This window comes from Triticum aestivum, chromosome 1D, assembly GCF_018294505.1.
Source record: "Triticum aestivum cultivar Chinese Spring chromosome 1D, IWGSC CS RefSeq v2.1, whole genome shotgun sequence".
Lineage (NCBI taxonomy): Eukaryota > Viridiplantae > Streptophyta > Magnoliopsida > Poales > Poaceae > Triticum > Triticum aestivum.
Window position 1 is genome coordinate 478893896 of NC_057796.1, and position 14755 is coordinate 478908650.

The window sequence follows — 14755 nt, forward strand, 5'->3', positions numbered from 1 at the left end:
CTTCTCTTTAAGTGGATCGGCTTGAAGCAGCCGATGCAAAAACTTTCTGCCATCGGGACCAATCGGAATAGACTGGTCATCTCTTGGTGTCTCAACAAATTTTAATCGTCCTTTATCTGTTGGGGAACGTAGCAGAAATTCAAAATTTTCTACGCATCACCAAGATCAATCTATGGAGTAATCTAGCAACGAGGGGAAGGGGAGTGCATCTACATACCCTTGTAGATCGCGAGCGGAAGCGTTCAAGAGAACGGGGTTGATGGAGTCGTACTCGTCGTGATCCAAATCACCGATGATCCTAGCGCCGAACGGACGGCACCTCCGCGTTCAACACACGTACAGAGCAGCGACGTCTCCTCCTTCTTGATCCAGCAAGGAGGGAGGAGAGGTTGATGGAGATCCAGCAGCACGACGGCGTGGTGGTGGAAGTAGCGGGATCCCGGCAGGGCTTCGCCAAGCGCAAGCGGGGAGGAAGAGGTGTCACGGGAGGGAGAGGGAGGCGCCAGGGCTTAGATGTTGCTGCCCTCCCTCCCCCCACTATATATAGGGCCAAGGGAGAGGGGGGGGGGCGCAGCCTTGGTCCTTCCTCCAAGGAAGGGTGCGGCCAGGGAGGAGTCCTTCCTCCCCAAGGCACCTCGGAGGTGCCTTCCCCCTTTAGGACTCTCCATTTATCTTATCTCTTGGCGCATGGGCCTCTTGGGGCTGGTTCCCTTGGCCCATATGGGCCAAGGCGCACCCCCTACAGCCCATGTGGCCCCCCGGGGCTGGTGGACCCCCATGGTGGACCCCCGGACCCCTTTCGGCACTCCCGGTACAATACCGATAAAGTGCGAAACTTTTCCGGCGACCAAAATAAGACTTCCCATATATAAATCTTTACCTCCGGACCATTCCGGAACTCCTCGTGACGTCCGGGATCTCATCCGGGACTCCGAACAACTTTCGGGTTACCGCATACTAATATCACTATAACCCTAGCGTCACCGAACCTTAAGTGTGTAGACCCTACGGGTTTGGGAGACATGCAGACATGACCGAGACGACTCTCCGGTCAATAACCAACAGCGGGATCTGGATACCCATGTTGGCTCCCACATGCTCCTCGATGATCTCATCGGATGAACCACGATGTCGAGGATTCAATCAACCCCGTATACAATTCCCTTTGTCTATCGGTATGTTACTTGCCCGAGATTCGATCGTCGGTATCCCTATACCTTGTTCAATCTCATTACCGGCAAGTCTCTTTACTCGTTCCGTAACTCACATCATCCCGTGATCAACTCCTTGGTCACATTGTGCACATTATGATGATGTCCTACCGAGTGGGCCCAGAGATACCTCTCCGTTTACACGGAGTGACAAATCCCAGTCTCGATTCGTGCCAACCCAACAGACACTTTCAGAGATACCTGTAGTGCACCTTTATAGCCACCCAGTTACGTTGTGACGTTTGGTACACCCAAAGCATTCCTACGGTATCCGGGAGTTGCACAATCTCATGGTCTAAGGAACTGATACTTGACATTAGAAAAGCTCTGAGCAAACGAACTACACGATCTTGTGCTAGGCTTAGGATTGGGTCTTGTCCATCACATCATTCTCCTAATGATGTGATCCCGTTATCAACGACATCCAATGTCCATGGTCAGGAAACCGTAACCATCTATTGATCAACGAGCTAGTCAACTAGAGGCTTACTAGGGACATGGTGTTGTCTATGTCTCCACACATGTATCTGAGTTTCCTATCAATACAATTCTAGCATGGATAATAAACGATTATCATGAACAAGGAAATATAATAATAACCTATTTATTATTGCCTCTAGGGCATATTTCCAACAGTCTCCCACTTGCACTAGAGTCAATAATCTAGTTCACATCGCCATGTGATTAACACTCATAGGTCACATCACCATGTGACCAACATCAAAGAGTTTACTAGAGTCAACAATCTAGTTCACATCACTATGTGATTAACACTCAATGTGTTCTGGTTTGATCATGTTATGCTTGTGAGAGAGGTTATTAGTCAACGGGTCTGAACCTTTCAGATCCGTGTGTGCTTTACGAATATCTATGTCATCTTGTGGATGCTACCACGCGCTATTTGGAGCCATTTCAAATAATTGCTCTACAATACGAATCCGGTTTACTACTCAGAGTCATCCAGATTAGTGTCAAAGTTCGCATCGACGTAACCCTCTACGACGAACTCCCTTTCACCCCCATAATAGAGAAAATTCCTTAGTCCACTAGGTACTAAGGATAAGTTCGACCGCTGTCATGTGATCCATTCCCGGATCACTATTGTACCCCTTGACCAACTCATGGCAAGGCACACTCCATGTGCGGTACACAGCATAGCATACTGTAGAGCCTATGTCTGAAGCATAGGGGACGACCTTCGTCCTTTCTCTCTCTTCTGCTGTGGTCAGGTCTTGAGTCTTACTCAATACTCACACCTTGTAACACAGCCAAGAACTCCTTCTTTGCTGATCTATTTTGAACTCTTTCAAAAACATGTCAAGGTGTGCGTTCTTTGAAAGTATCATCGGGCGTCTTGATCTATCTCTATAGATCTTGATGCCCAATATGTAAGCAGCTTTTATCCAGGTCTTCCTTTGAAAAACTCTTTCAAACAACCCTTTATGCTTTCCAGAAATTTTACATCATTTCGGATCAACAATATGTCATTCACATATACTTATCAGAAATGTTGTAGCGCTCCCACTCACTTTATTGTAAATACAAGTTTCTAACAAACTTTGTATAAACCCAAAAACTTTGATCACTCCATCAAAGCGTATATTCTGACTCCGAGATGCTTGCTCTAGTCCATACCTTTTAGCATCCTTAGGATCGACAAAACCTTTCTGATTGTATCACATACAACCTTTCCATACGAAAACTGGTAAGAAAACTTGTTTTGACATCCATCTACCAGATTTCATAAATGCAGCTAATGCTAACATGATTCCGACGGACTTAAGCATCGCTACGGATGAGAAAATCTCATCGTAGTCAACTCCTTGAACTTGTGAAAATACCTTTTTTTCACAAGTCGAGCTTCATAGACGGTAACATTACCGTCCACGTCCGTCTTCTTCTCAAAGATCCATTTATCTCGGATTTCATGGCTTCTAACCATTTGTCGGAATATGGGCCCACCATCGCTTCTCCATAGCTCGTAGGTTCATTGTTGTCTAGCAACATGACTTCCAAGACAGGATCACGTGCCACTCTGAAGTAGTACGCATCCTCGTCGTCCTACGAGGTTTTTGGTAGTGACTTGATCCGAAGTTTCATGATCACTATCATGAGCTTCCACTTCAATTGGTGTAGGTGCCACAGGAACAACTTCCTGTGCCCTGCTACACACTAGTTGAAGTGTCGGTTCAATAACCTTATCAAGTCTCCACCATCCTCCCACTCAATTCTTTCGAGAGAAACTTTTGCCTCGAGAAAGGAACTGTTTCTAGAAGCAATTACCTTTGCTTCCAGATCTGAAATAGGAGGTATACCCAACTGTTTTTTGGGTATTCTATGAAGATGCATTTATCCGCTTTGGGTTCGAGCTTATCAGCCTGAAACTTTTTCACATAAGCATCGCAACCCCAAACTTTTAAGAAACGACAACTTAGGTTTCTCTAAACGGTGTCGTCTCAACGGAATTGCGTGGTGCCCCTTTTAAAGTGAATGCGGTTATCCCTAATGCCTAACCCATAAACGATAGTGGTAATTCGATAAGAGACATCATGGTGTGCACCATATCCAATAGGGTGCAGTTATGATGTTCGGACACACCATCACACTTATGGTGTTCCAGGCGGTATTAATTGTGAAACACTTTCCACAATGTCTCAATTGTGTGCCAAACTCATAACTCAGATACTCATCTCTATGATTATATCACAGACATTTTATCCTCTTGTCACGACGATCTTCAACCTCACTCTGATATTACTTGAACCTTTCAATAATTCAGACTTGTGTTTCATCAAGTAAATACACTCAACATCTACTCAAATCATCTGTGAAGTAAGAACATAACGATATCCACTGCATGCCTCAGCACTCATTGGACTGCATACATCAAAAATGTATTACTTCCAACAAGTTGCTCTCTTGTTCCATCTTACTGAAAACGAGGCCTTTCAGTCATCTTGCCCATGTGGTATGATTTGCATGTCTCAAGTGATTCAAAAACAAGTGAGTCCAAACGATCCATCTGCATGGAGTTTCTTCATGCATATATACCAATAGACATGGTTCGCATGTCTCAATCTTTTCAAAAATGAGTGAGTCCAAAGATCCATCTACATGGAGCTTCTTCATGCGTTCTATACCAATATGACTCAAATGGCAGTGCCACAAGTATGTGGAACTATCATTACTATTTTATATCTTTTGGCACGAACATGTGTATCACTACGACCGAGATTCATTTTAGGTGCAAGACCATTGAAGGTATTATTCAAATAAACAGAGTAACCATTATTCTCCTTAAATGAATAACCGTATTGCGATAAACATAATCCAATCATGCTCAACGCAAACACCAAATAACAATTATTTAGGGTTAACACCAATCTCGATGGTAGAGGGAGCATGCGATGCTTGATCACATCAACCTTGGAAACACTTCCAACACATATCGTCATCTCACCTTTAGCTAGTCTCCGTTTATTCCGCAGCTTTTATTTCGAGTTACTAACACTTAGCAACCGAACCGGTATCTAATACCCTGGTGCTGCTAGGAGTACTAGTAAAGTACACATTCATATAATGTATATCCAATATACTTCTGTCGACCTTGCCTGCCTTCTCATCTACCAAGTATCTAGGGTAGTACTGCTTCAGTGACCGTTCCCTCATTACAGAAGCACTTAGTCTCGGGTTTGGGTTCATCCTTGGGATTCTTCACTAGAGCAGCAAACGACTTGCTGTTTCATGAAGTATCCCTTTTGCCCTTGCCCTTCTTAAACTAGTGGTTTTACTAACCATCAACAATTGATGCTCCTTCTTGATTTCTACTTTCGCGGTGTCAAACATCGCGAGTTGCTCAAGGATCATCATAACTGTCCCTGATATGTTATAGTTCATCACGAAGCTCTAATAGCTTGGTGGCAGTGACTATGGAGAACCATCACTATGTCATCTGGAAGATTAACTCCCACTCGATTCAAGTGATTGTGGCACTCAGGCAATCTGAGCACATGCTCAACGATTGAGCTTTTCTCCCTTAGTCTGCAGGCTTAAGAAACTTGTCAGAGGTCTCATACCTCTTGACGTGGGCACTAGTCTGAAATCCCAATTTCAGTCTTCGGAACATCTCATATGTTCTGCGACGTTTCAAAAACGTCTCTGGTGCCACAATTCTAAACCGTTAGCATTACGCACTGAACTATCACGTAGTCATCAAAACGTGTATGTCAGATGTTTCGCAACATCTACAGACAACGCTGAGGTTCAGCACACTGAGCGGTGCATTAAGGACATAAGCCTTCTGTGCAGCAATGAGGACAATCCTCAGTTTACGGACCCAGTCCGCATAATTGCTACTACCAACTTTCAACTAAATTTTCTCTAGGAACATATCTTAAACAGTAGAACTAAAGCGCAAGCTATGACATAATTTGCAAAGACTTTTTGACTATGTTCATGATAATGAAGTTCATCTGATTATTGAATGAACTCCCACTCAGATAGACATCCCTCTAGTCATCTAAGTGATACATGATCCGAGTCAAACTAGGCCGTGTCCGATCATCACGTGAGACGGACTAGTCATCATCGGTGAACATCTCCATGTTGATCGTATCTTCTATACGACTCATGCTCGACCTTTCGGTCTCGTGTGTTCCGAGGCCATGTCTGTACATGCTAGGCTCGTCAAGTCAACCTAAGTGTTTCGCATGTGTTCCGAGGCCATGTCTGTACATGCTAGGCTCGTCAACACCCGTTGTATTCGAACGTTAGAATCTATCACACCCGATCATCACGTGGTGCTTCGAAACAACGAACCTTCGCAACGGTGCACAGTTAGGGGGAACACGTCTCTTGAAATTTTAGTGAGGGATCATCTTATTTATGCTACCGTCGTTCTAAGCAAATAAGATGTAAACATGATAAACATCACATGCAAATCATAAAGTGACGTGATATGGCCAATATCATCTTGCGCCTTTTGATCTCCATCTTCGAGGCGCGGCATGATCACCTTCGTCACCGGCATGACACCATGATCTCCATCATCGTGTCTTCATGAAGTTGTCTCGCCAACTATTACTTCTACTACTATGGCTAACGGTTAGCAATAAAGTAAAGTAATTACATGGCGTTATTCATTGACACGCAGGTCATACAATAAATTAAGACAACTCCTATGGCTCCTGCCGGTTGTCATACTCATCGACATGCAAGTCGTGATTCCTATTACAAGAACATGATCAATCTCATACATCACATATATCATTCATCACATCCTTTTGGCCATATCACATCACATAGCATACCCTGCAAAAACAAGTTAGACATCCTCTAATTGTTGTTGCATGTTTTACGTGGCTGCTATGGGATTCTAGCAAGAACGTTTCTTACCTACGCAAAAGCCACAACGTGATATACCAATTTCTATTTACCCTTCATAAGGACCCTTTTCATCGAATCCGATCCGACTAAAGTGGGAGAGACAGACACCCGCTAGCCACCTTATGCAACTAGTGCATGTCAGTCGGTGGAACCTGTCTCACGTAAGAGTACGTGTAAGGTCGGTCCGGGCCGCTTCATCCCACAATGCCGCCGAATCAAGATAAGACTACTAACGGCAAGTAAATTGACAAAATCGACGCCCACAACTACTTTGTGTTCTACTCGTGCATAGAAACTACGCATAAACCTGGCTCTGATACCACTGTTGGGGAACGTAGCAGAAATTCAAAATTTTCTACGCATCACCAAGATCAATCTATGGAGTAATCTAGCAACGAGGGGAAGGGGAGTGCATCTACATACCCTTGTAGATCGCGAGCGGAAGCGTTCAAGAGAACGGGGTTGATGGAGTCGTACTCGTCGTGATCCAAATCACCGATGATCCTAGCGCCGAACGGACGGCACCTCCGCGTTCAACACACGTACAGAGCAGCGACGTCTCCTCCTTCTTGATCCAGCAAGGGGGGAGGAGAGGTTGATGGAGATCCAGCAGCACGACGGCGTGGTGGTGGAAGTAGCGGGATCCCGGCAGGGCTTCGCCAAGCGCAAGCGGGGAGGAAGAGGTGTCACGGGAGGGAGAGGGAGGCGCCAAGGCTTAGATGTTGCTGCCCTCCCTCCCCCCCACTATATATAGGGCCAAGGGAGAGGGGGGGCGCAGCCTTGGTCCTTCCTCCAAGGAAGGGTGCGGCCAGGGAGGAGTCCTTCCTCCCCAAGGCACCTCGGAGGTGCCTTCCCCCTTTAGGACTCTCCATTTATCTTATCTCTTGGCGCATGGGCCTCTTGGGGCTGGTTCCCTTGGCCCATATGGGCCAAGGCGCACCCCCTACAGCCCATGTGCCCCCCCGGGGCTGGTGGACCCCCTTGGTGGACCCCCGGACCCCTTTCGGCACTCCCGGTACAATACCGATAAAGTGCGAAACTTTTCCGGCGACCAAAATAAGACTTCCCATATATAAATCTTTACCTCCGGACCATTCCGGAACTCCTCGTGACGTCCGGGATCTCATCCGGGACTCCGAACAACATTCGGTAATCACATACAAACCTTCCTTATAACCCTAGCGTCATCGAACCTTAAGTGTGTAGACCCTACGGGTTCGGGAATCATGCAGACATGACCGAGACACCTCTCTAGCCAATAACCAACAGCGGGATCTGGATACCCATGTTGGCTCCCACATGTTCCACGATGATCTCATCGGATGAACCACGATGTCGAGGATTCAAGCAATCCCGTATACAATTCCCTTTGTCAATCGGTACTTTACTTGCCCGAGATTCGATCGTCGGTATCCCAATACCTCGTTCAATCTCGTTACCGGCAAGTCACTTTACTCGTTCCGTAATGCATGATCCCGTGACTAACTACTTAGTCACATTGAGCTCATTATGATGATGCAATACCGAGTGGGCCCAGAGATACCTCTCCGTCATACGGAGTGACAAATCCCAGTCTCGATCCGAGCCAACCCAACATACACTTTCGGAGATACCTGTAGTGCACCTTTATAGCCACCCAGTTACGTTGTGACGTTTGGTACACCCAAAGCATTCCTACGGTATCCGGGAGTTGCACGATCTCATGGTCTAAGGAAATGATACTTGACATTAGAAAAGCTTTAGCAAACGAACTACACGATCTAGTGCTATGCTTAGGATTGGGTCTTGTCCATCACATCATTCTCCTAATGATGTGATCCCGTTATCAATGACATCCAATGTCCATGGTCAGGAAACCGTAACCATCTATTGATCAACGAGCTAGTCAACTAGAGGGTCACTAGGGACATGTTATGGTCTATGTATTCACACATGTATTACGATTTCCGGATAACACAATTAAAGCATGAACAATAGACAATTATCATGAACAAGGAAATATAATAATAACCATTTTATTATTGCCTCTAGGGCATATTTCCAACATGGCCAACCTATCATACAGCAGCATTGACCTCATGGCGGCCATCTGTGCACCGTCCCCCTTCTGCACCAGGCCGTGTCTTCCGACGAATGTGCCGTCGGTCGCAACGGCTCCGCCTCCATTTCTGGACCTACTGGTCCTGGGTTTGAGTATGGTGGCGGAAGGAATCCCATTGGCTACGACGGCGACAATCGTGGCCGGAAGGGTTTCTTAGAACCATTCCCTGGGAGGGGGGGGGAGTTCTCCGAGGAGTGCGTCAGGGCCATGGACAACATCGCCCTCTTCTTCTACCACGCACGTCACCAGGAGCACCAGCGCATCGGCGATGGCCTGGGACATGGCAGGGTCATCCTCTTCAGGCAGCCCCGCATTCCCGCCAGGGTTTGCTTCTTGGCCGGCCTACGCTCCAATGGAAACCACTCCGGTAAGTGCCATTTCCCCCCTTTGCTCGTAGCTGTAGTTTAGGGTTTGTGCTTAGTGAGTACTAGGATTGGATTGGATTTGATCCGATTCGATTTAATTGAATCGAGTTGAATCTAATCGATTGCGGTTGGCTGACAATGTAGACGGCAACTGCCTCGGGTGTTGATGCAGAATTGGTGCATGATCATGTGTTGATGTTAGATTGTTAGATTAGTACTTCTCAGTTGTTGATACTAGATTGGAAGTGATACTATGTTGTTGCTAGATTTGTGTTGTTCTTAGTTCATTCACAATTATAGTTCGTTGTTGTTCGTAGTTAAGGTTTCTGCATGATCGTAGTACATGCATGCTCACTAGAGTTAGTAGGACCAATGTGCATGCTCATATACGTAGTAGGACCAATGTGCTCGCTCTTATAGGCAGTAGGATCAATGTGAATGCTACCAAATTTGAACCCATTTTCGGCGCTTTTGATCATTGCACTTGTGCATGCTGCCAAATTTGCAACTGCCACTGATCAATAACAGTTGTACTTGGGCAGTGCTATGTTCAGATCATAGCACTGATCGTTTGCATCTACTACTCACTAGACGTAGCTTCCCAATGATTAGTGCAATGATCTGATCATGGTATGTTACTAACACATGTTCTCTTACCTGACAAGATCGTGAAGGCAGAGTGTGACAACGCCGTTGAACGAGCGCAGGTGGTGGCTGGCGCCGAGGACCTGATCCCGACGAACCGATGACTCAAGAGGTGCACCTGCCTGGCAGGGTCGCTGCCATGAGCCAGCCGCTGGGCATTGGATGTAGGCCGAGGATCAGCCAGGAGGAGGGGCACGAGAGCCGCTACGCTTCTGTGTCCAGATCAAGGACGAGGAGGATATCGCCATGATCATCATCCTGCCGGCCTTCAGGGTGGTGATGAAGCAGTGGCTAGTGCTGAAGCCTCCTTGCGTCATCATGCTCTTGGCAAACAAGCGGTGCGAGTTCCGGGTGCAGGTCCAAATAAGTACTTCCACCACCGCCACAGGATCATCCCCGACGACTTCCTCGTCATGTGGATATCCGGCCTTGGCCTGAAGGTGCAAATGTACAACGTGAACAGATCCATCATGTGCAGGGTCTGCTACCAGAGGTACAGTGTATCAGCAACATCAGTCTTGCCCTCTAGGTCGCCAGTTATTATCAACTAGTTAGTATGAACTTGTTAGTGTTGATGGTCTGAACTTGTGCTGTGAAACTGTCCATATATTGCCCAGGGATCAGCACCCTGGTGTCGTGCAGGGGCATGGGATGCCTCTGCTGTCTTAAAACTTATCCCCTACTAAGTTAGTATGAACTGTTTATCTGTTGTTTGTCTGTCATGTGGACGTATGGTGTTATATATATATATATATATATGTGTGTGTGTGTGTGTGTGTGTGTGTGTGTGTGTGTGTGTGTGATGCCTGGTGTGTAGTGTTGCATTTGGTGGTAAGGTCACCACATCTAAAAAGGGTGAGCAGAACAGATACTTGCACGCAGCCAAACAATTGTCGTATGCCACTTCGAAGCACAAATGCAGGCAACCAAACATCAAACTTTAAAATGGCTGCATTAGTCCAGACAACCAAACAACATGTAAATGTTAGTTTTTTTTCCTGTTTTTCCTCAAACAGGCCCAAATGAGACATATATGCGTTGCATGCAAAATCCATGTGAGCAACCAAAAACATCATAACTAACAAATCTACCAACCCTTCCGGCCGCCATCTATCTTCATGCGTGTTGTAGCTAGCCCTAGCTAGGCGCCGCTCTACACGCACGCGCGCGGCATCCATGGCCGTGGCCGGCCTCCCCTCTCCCTCTCCCCCTCGCTGCGCGCTCGCCGCCTCTGCACGCGCCCTCATACTTATCTACCTGGAGGAGATCCTCCGCCGAGGAGGCTACGGCCAAGGTGCGTCGCTTGCTACGTGCGTGCAGCGTTTGCTAGCTCGATCGCGTTCGCCACCCTTGCTATGTACGAGCATGCATGCAAGCTTGCCCACGCTGTGGTTGTGATGCTATATATGTGTTGTTTGCTTGCTTGCTTGCAGTGACCGCTTGCACCGATCCGGTGGCGGCCATGGCGGAGCTCCGCCCGGGCCACATGGGGTGGCCATTCGAGGTCGTGATGGTCGATGTGTACTCTCTACGCTGCAGCGCACCAGCGCTGGAGCTCTTGGAGTGTGCCATTGGCGAGATGCACGTTGATGCATACGGTAATTTGATCTTGTGCTTAGTTAAACCTACCATGCACGTAATCTCTACTCTTATAAAAAATCGAGTTGGTGATGATGGTGTGCCTGCCATCTTGTAATATAGACCGTTCGATCTATATCTGACGGATAGAAAACAAACTATGACAATTTTATAAAAGATAACCGCACCTCTCTCCACATTTACAGATAAGGTCTTGCCTCGTTCATCCTTATCTCCCACAACCTCATTGCTGAGCAATTAAAAAAGATGTCTCTAGAACAATCTAGCATGGTGGCCGGTGCCGCCTGCTGGTGCCGTCCATCCCATGCTTTCGCCCAGTCCGACCACCAGTCACCACCACGCCCCACTCCTGCTCACCTTATCTCTCATTTTTTCGATGAAATTCTCGAGATACCATTTTTCCGATAACATTCTTGAGATATCATTAGTTTTTACACATGGGATTACTCCTGCATAGGGCAATCACAACAGGTGTTTTGTAAAAAAAAATGCATCTTGATGTTCCGTGCAATGCACGGGCATCTTGCTAGTTAAACAGCAGAAAATTTAGTACTCCCTCCGTTTTTATTTATTTCGCATATTAGCTTTGTCTTGAGTCAAAATTTTAAATTTTGACAAAGTTTATAAAAAATAACATTAATCTCCACAATACCAAATCAGTACCATTAGAATCATCATTTAATATATATATATATATATATATATATATATATATAGAGGAGTATCTTAAATATAGTATATGAACATACTAAAAATAATAAATTAGAGTATATACTACCACACGGTAGTATACGAGAAATGGGTGTAACTACACCCGTTAGTAGGATGCATTTCCCCCCCCTCTCTCTCTCTATATATATGTTATTGTGAAAGCTTAGATTATTTCGATATACCTGGTCCAAATTTATAAAGTTTGACCAAGGTCAAACTTACAAAGTAAATAAAAACGGAGAAAGTATATATAGCTCAAATCGGCTTATGGCTTACCTCAGCTGCTAAGCTTGGCGAGCAAATGATTTAATGTGTTTCTTTCTATAGAAATACTTGCTATTTAAGTGTGTTTTATATTCTGTTTCACTTGGCAATTTTAAAGGGAACATAGACTAAAAATAAATTTTAAAGGAATAAATTTTAAAGGGAAAACAAGATGATTACAAGTTAAGGTTCAACGATTTAGGGTACATAGACCACAACTAAATTTCAAGATTACATGTTTTTTTTTGCATTTTGAAACCATCGGCATTCTACTTGATGCATTGCTTTGGCATTACTAGAATTCCAACTTTATATGAAGTCACTATGTTACAGATAACACAAAAGGCCCAACTAAAACTCTCATACATCAATGAATTTAACTTCAAGAATTTTGACCAACCATGCCTAGAAGTAGATTGATAAATTTACTTAAGATGTACTTTCTAGGTGCCCTTTTTGTTAATTTGCATTAGTAAAAAAACATAATGCCACATGGGATAAAGTATGTTTGAACCATGAAGTTAGGGTTTGTGTATTACTGTCAGAAATAATGAGTGCTCCCTCCGTTTCAGATTATAAGATGTTAAAACTTTTTTTCTAAATTGGATGTGTATAGACGTGTTTTATTTTGTTTGTTCACTAATTTCAGTTTGATGGAGTCTATATTGAAATATCTAAAACGTTTTATAATTTCGAATGGAGGTGATAACACATACTTCATTCCAATAGAGTATTTCATATCACGTAGCATGCATCAATATCTTATACTTGGATGAAGGCTATGACTTTGTCTTCAGCAAGGTGGTAGAGAAGATGGTGTTACAGAAAACATGTAGTGGAACTTATATGTGTTCAGATTGGTCGGGTGACAATACTGTCACTGGATTTTTCATTGAACTTTTTTCATAATATCATAGGTTTACATTTCCATTATTTTTCTATATGAAAAAAGCCATGACAGTCACATATTGGACATTTTGCTTGTGTACAAAACACCATCTATTTACGCGTGTGGGAACTATAAGCTTGCCTCAAAATTGATACCAACATCATTATGATTCATGCAACAAAAGTTCTGCTCTTCATTACTTTATTTATACCGACATTTCCCGTTTCACGTCATTTAGCAATTTCAAAAAGTGGCCACCGCTTTGGACCCTTAACGATGGAGGATCTCAATGTCTTAAAGAAGTTCATCGACAATGAAGAATCTAGTGGATCTAAGTCCCAGGAAACCACGCCGAATGGTCCATGCAACAGCTCACAATAGTGCTATGAAACTTATTTTGCTACCAAATTGTTTGTCTTATTTTGTTTTGTGTATTTCAAGACAAATCTATTATACAATAGGTTTCGCCATAAATCTGAGCACACAAATACTTTTTAGTGTCACGAAATTTTATTTTGGTACCAAAGTTGTTTGTATTCCACCAATTTATTTATTGCCCTTGACGTATTATAATGCATTTGTACATGTGTCATTTTCCATGGTATCGTTAAATATCTATAGAACTTGATAGAGTGTTTTAGAGTATATAGGTCTAGCAAACAACTCAGCATAGATGTGTGGAGTTCAAGAAAGTGAAGTTTAGGTGCAACTTATCAGATATTTTATAAATGTATGAAGTGTAAATTAGTAGTCTTATCCTTATCGTTAAAAAATGGCTATCTCCTCAAATTTGTGTGCACGAAAACCCCATATTTTGTCCATGCTTCTCAGTTCATCCATTTTCATAACTAAATGACCTCTAATTTGCTAAGAAAAAGAGCACCTTGCCTTTCACCGTGTGCCAACTAAACCCCAAACCTTCTCGCCATGGACCCGCCTAACCATGTCTTCTTCCATTTACAATGAGCTCCTATGCCAGCAGATTGACACCACCCCATCTCATCGCCGCCTCGCTCGACCTCACCCACCATCTCGCCGCTATCCAACCCATCCTCATCCTTCAGCGCACCTTCGCCCAAGTAGTTCTCTACCGCTAGCTCGCTTCCATATAAGCTCAAATTAATAAAATAAGCGACTCATCGATTGAGACCTAAAAACAAGGGACCTGAATGGTCGCCCTAGCTTGAGGGGTGGCCCTTCTACAACGAAAAAACTGAATTTCTTCCAGAAGGGAAGTGCATGTCTCTACGTCATTCGCCTCCGTACGCAGCAACCCCATGGCCGCATCGGATCAATGCGGGTACCCATCACATCATTTCTTCTGGATGTGTTTGCAACGCATCCCCTGCTAGGTACGGCCTCTGGTACGAGCGTTGCCGTTCGCATCAGATACCATCTTCTTCTATGAAAACTTGGCATCTCTATGGAGAGTGGTATTACCTTCGCCATAAGCATGCATGCTTGTATCAGACATCGTCTTCTCATCTGGACACATGAAACGACCTGTTTCTTTTAGGTTTTTCTTTATAGTCCCGAGAGGTTAGTTCCAAAACTTATACTAGGAAAATTTTCCATAATATTCGGT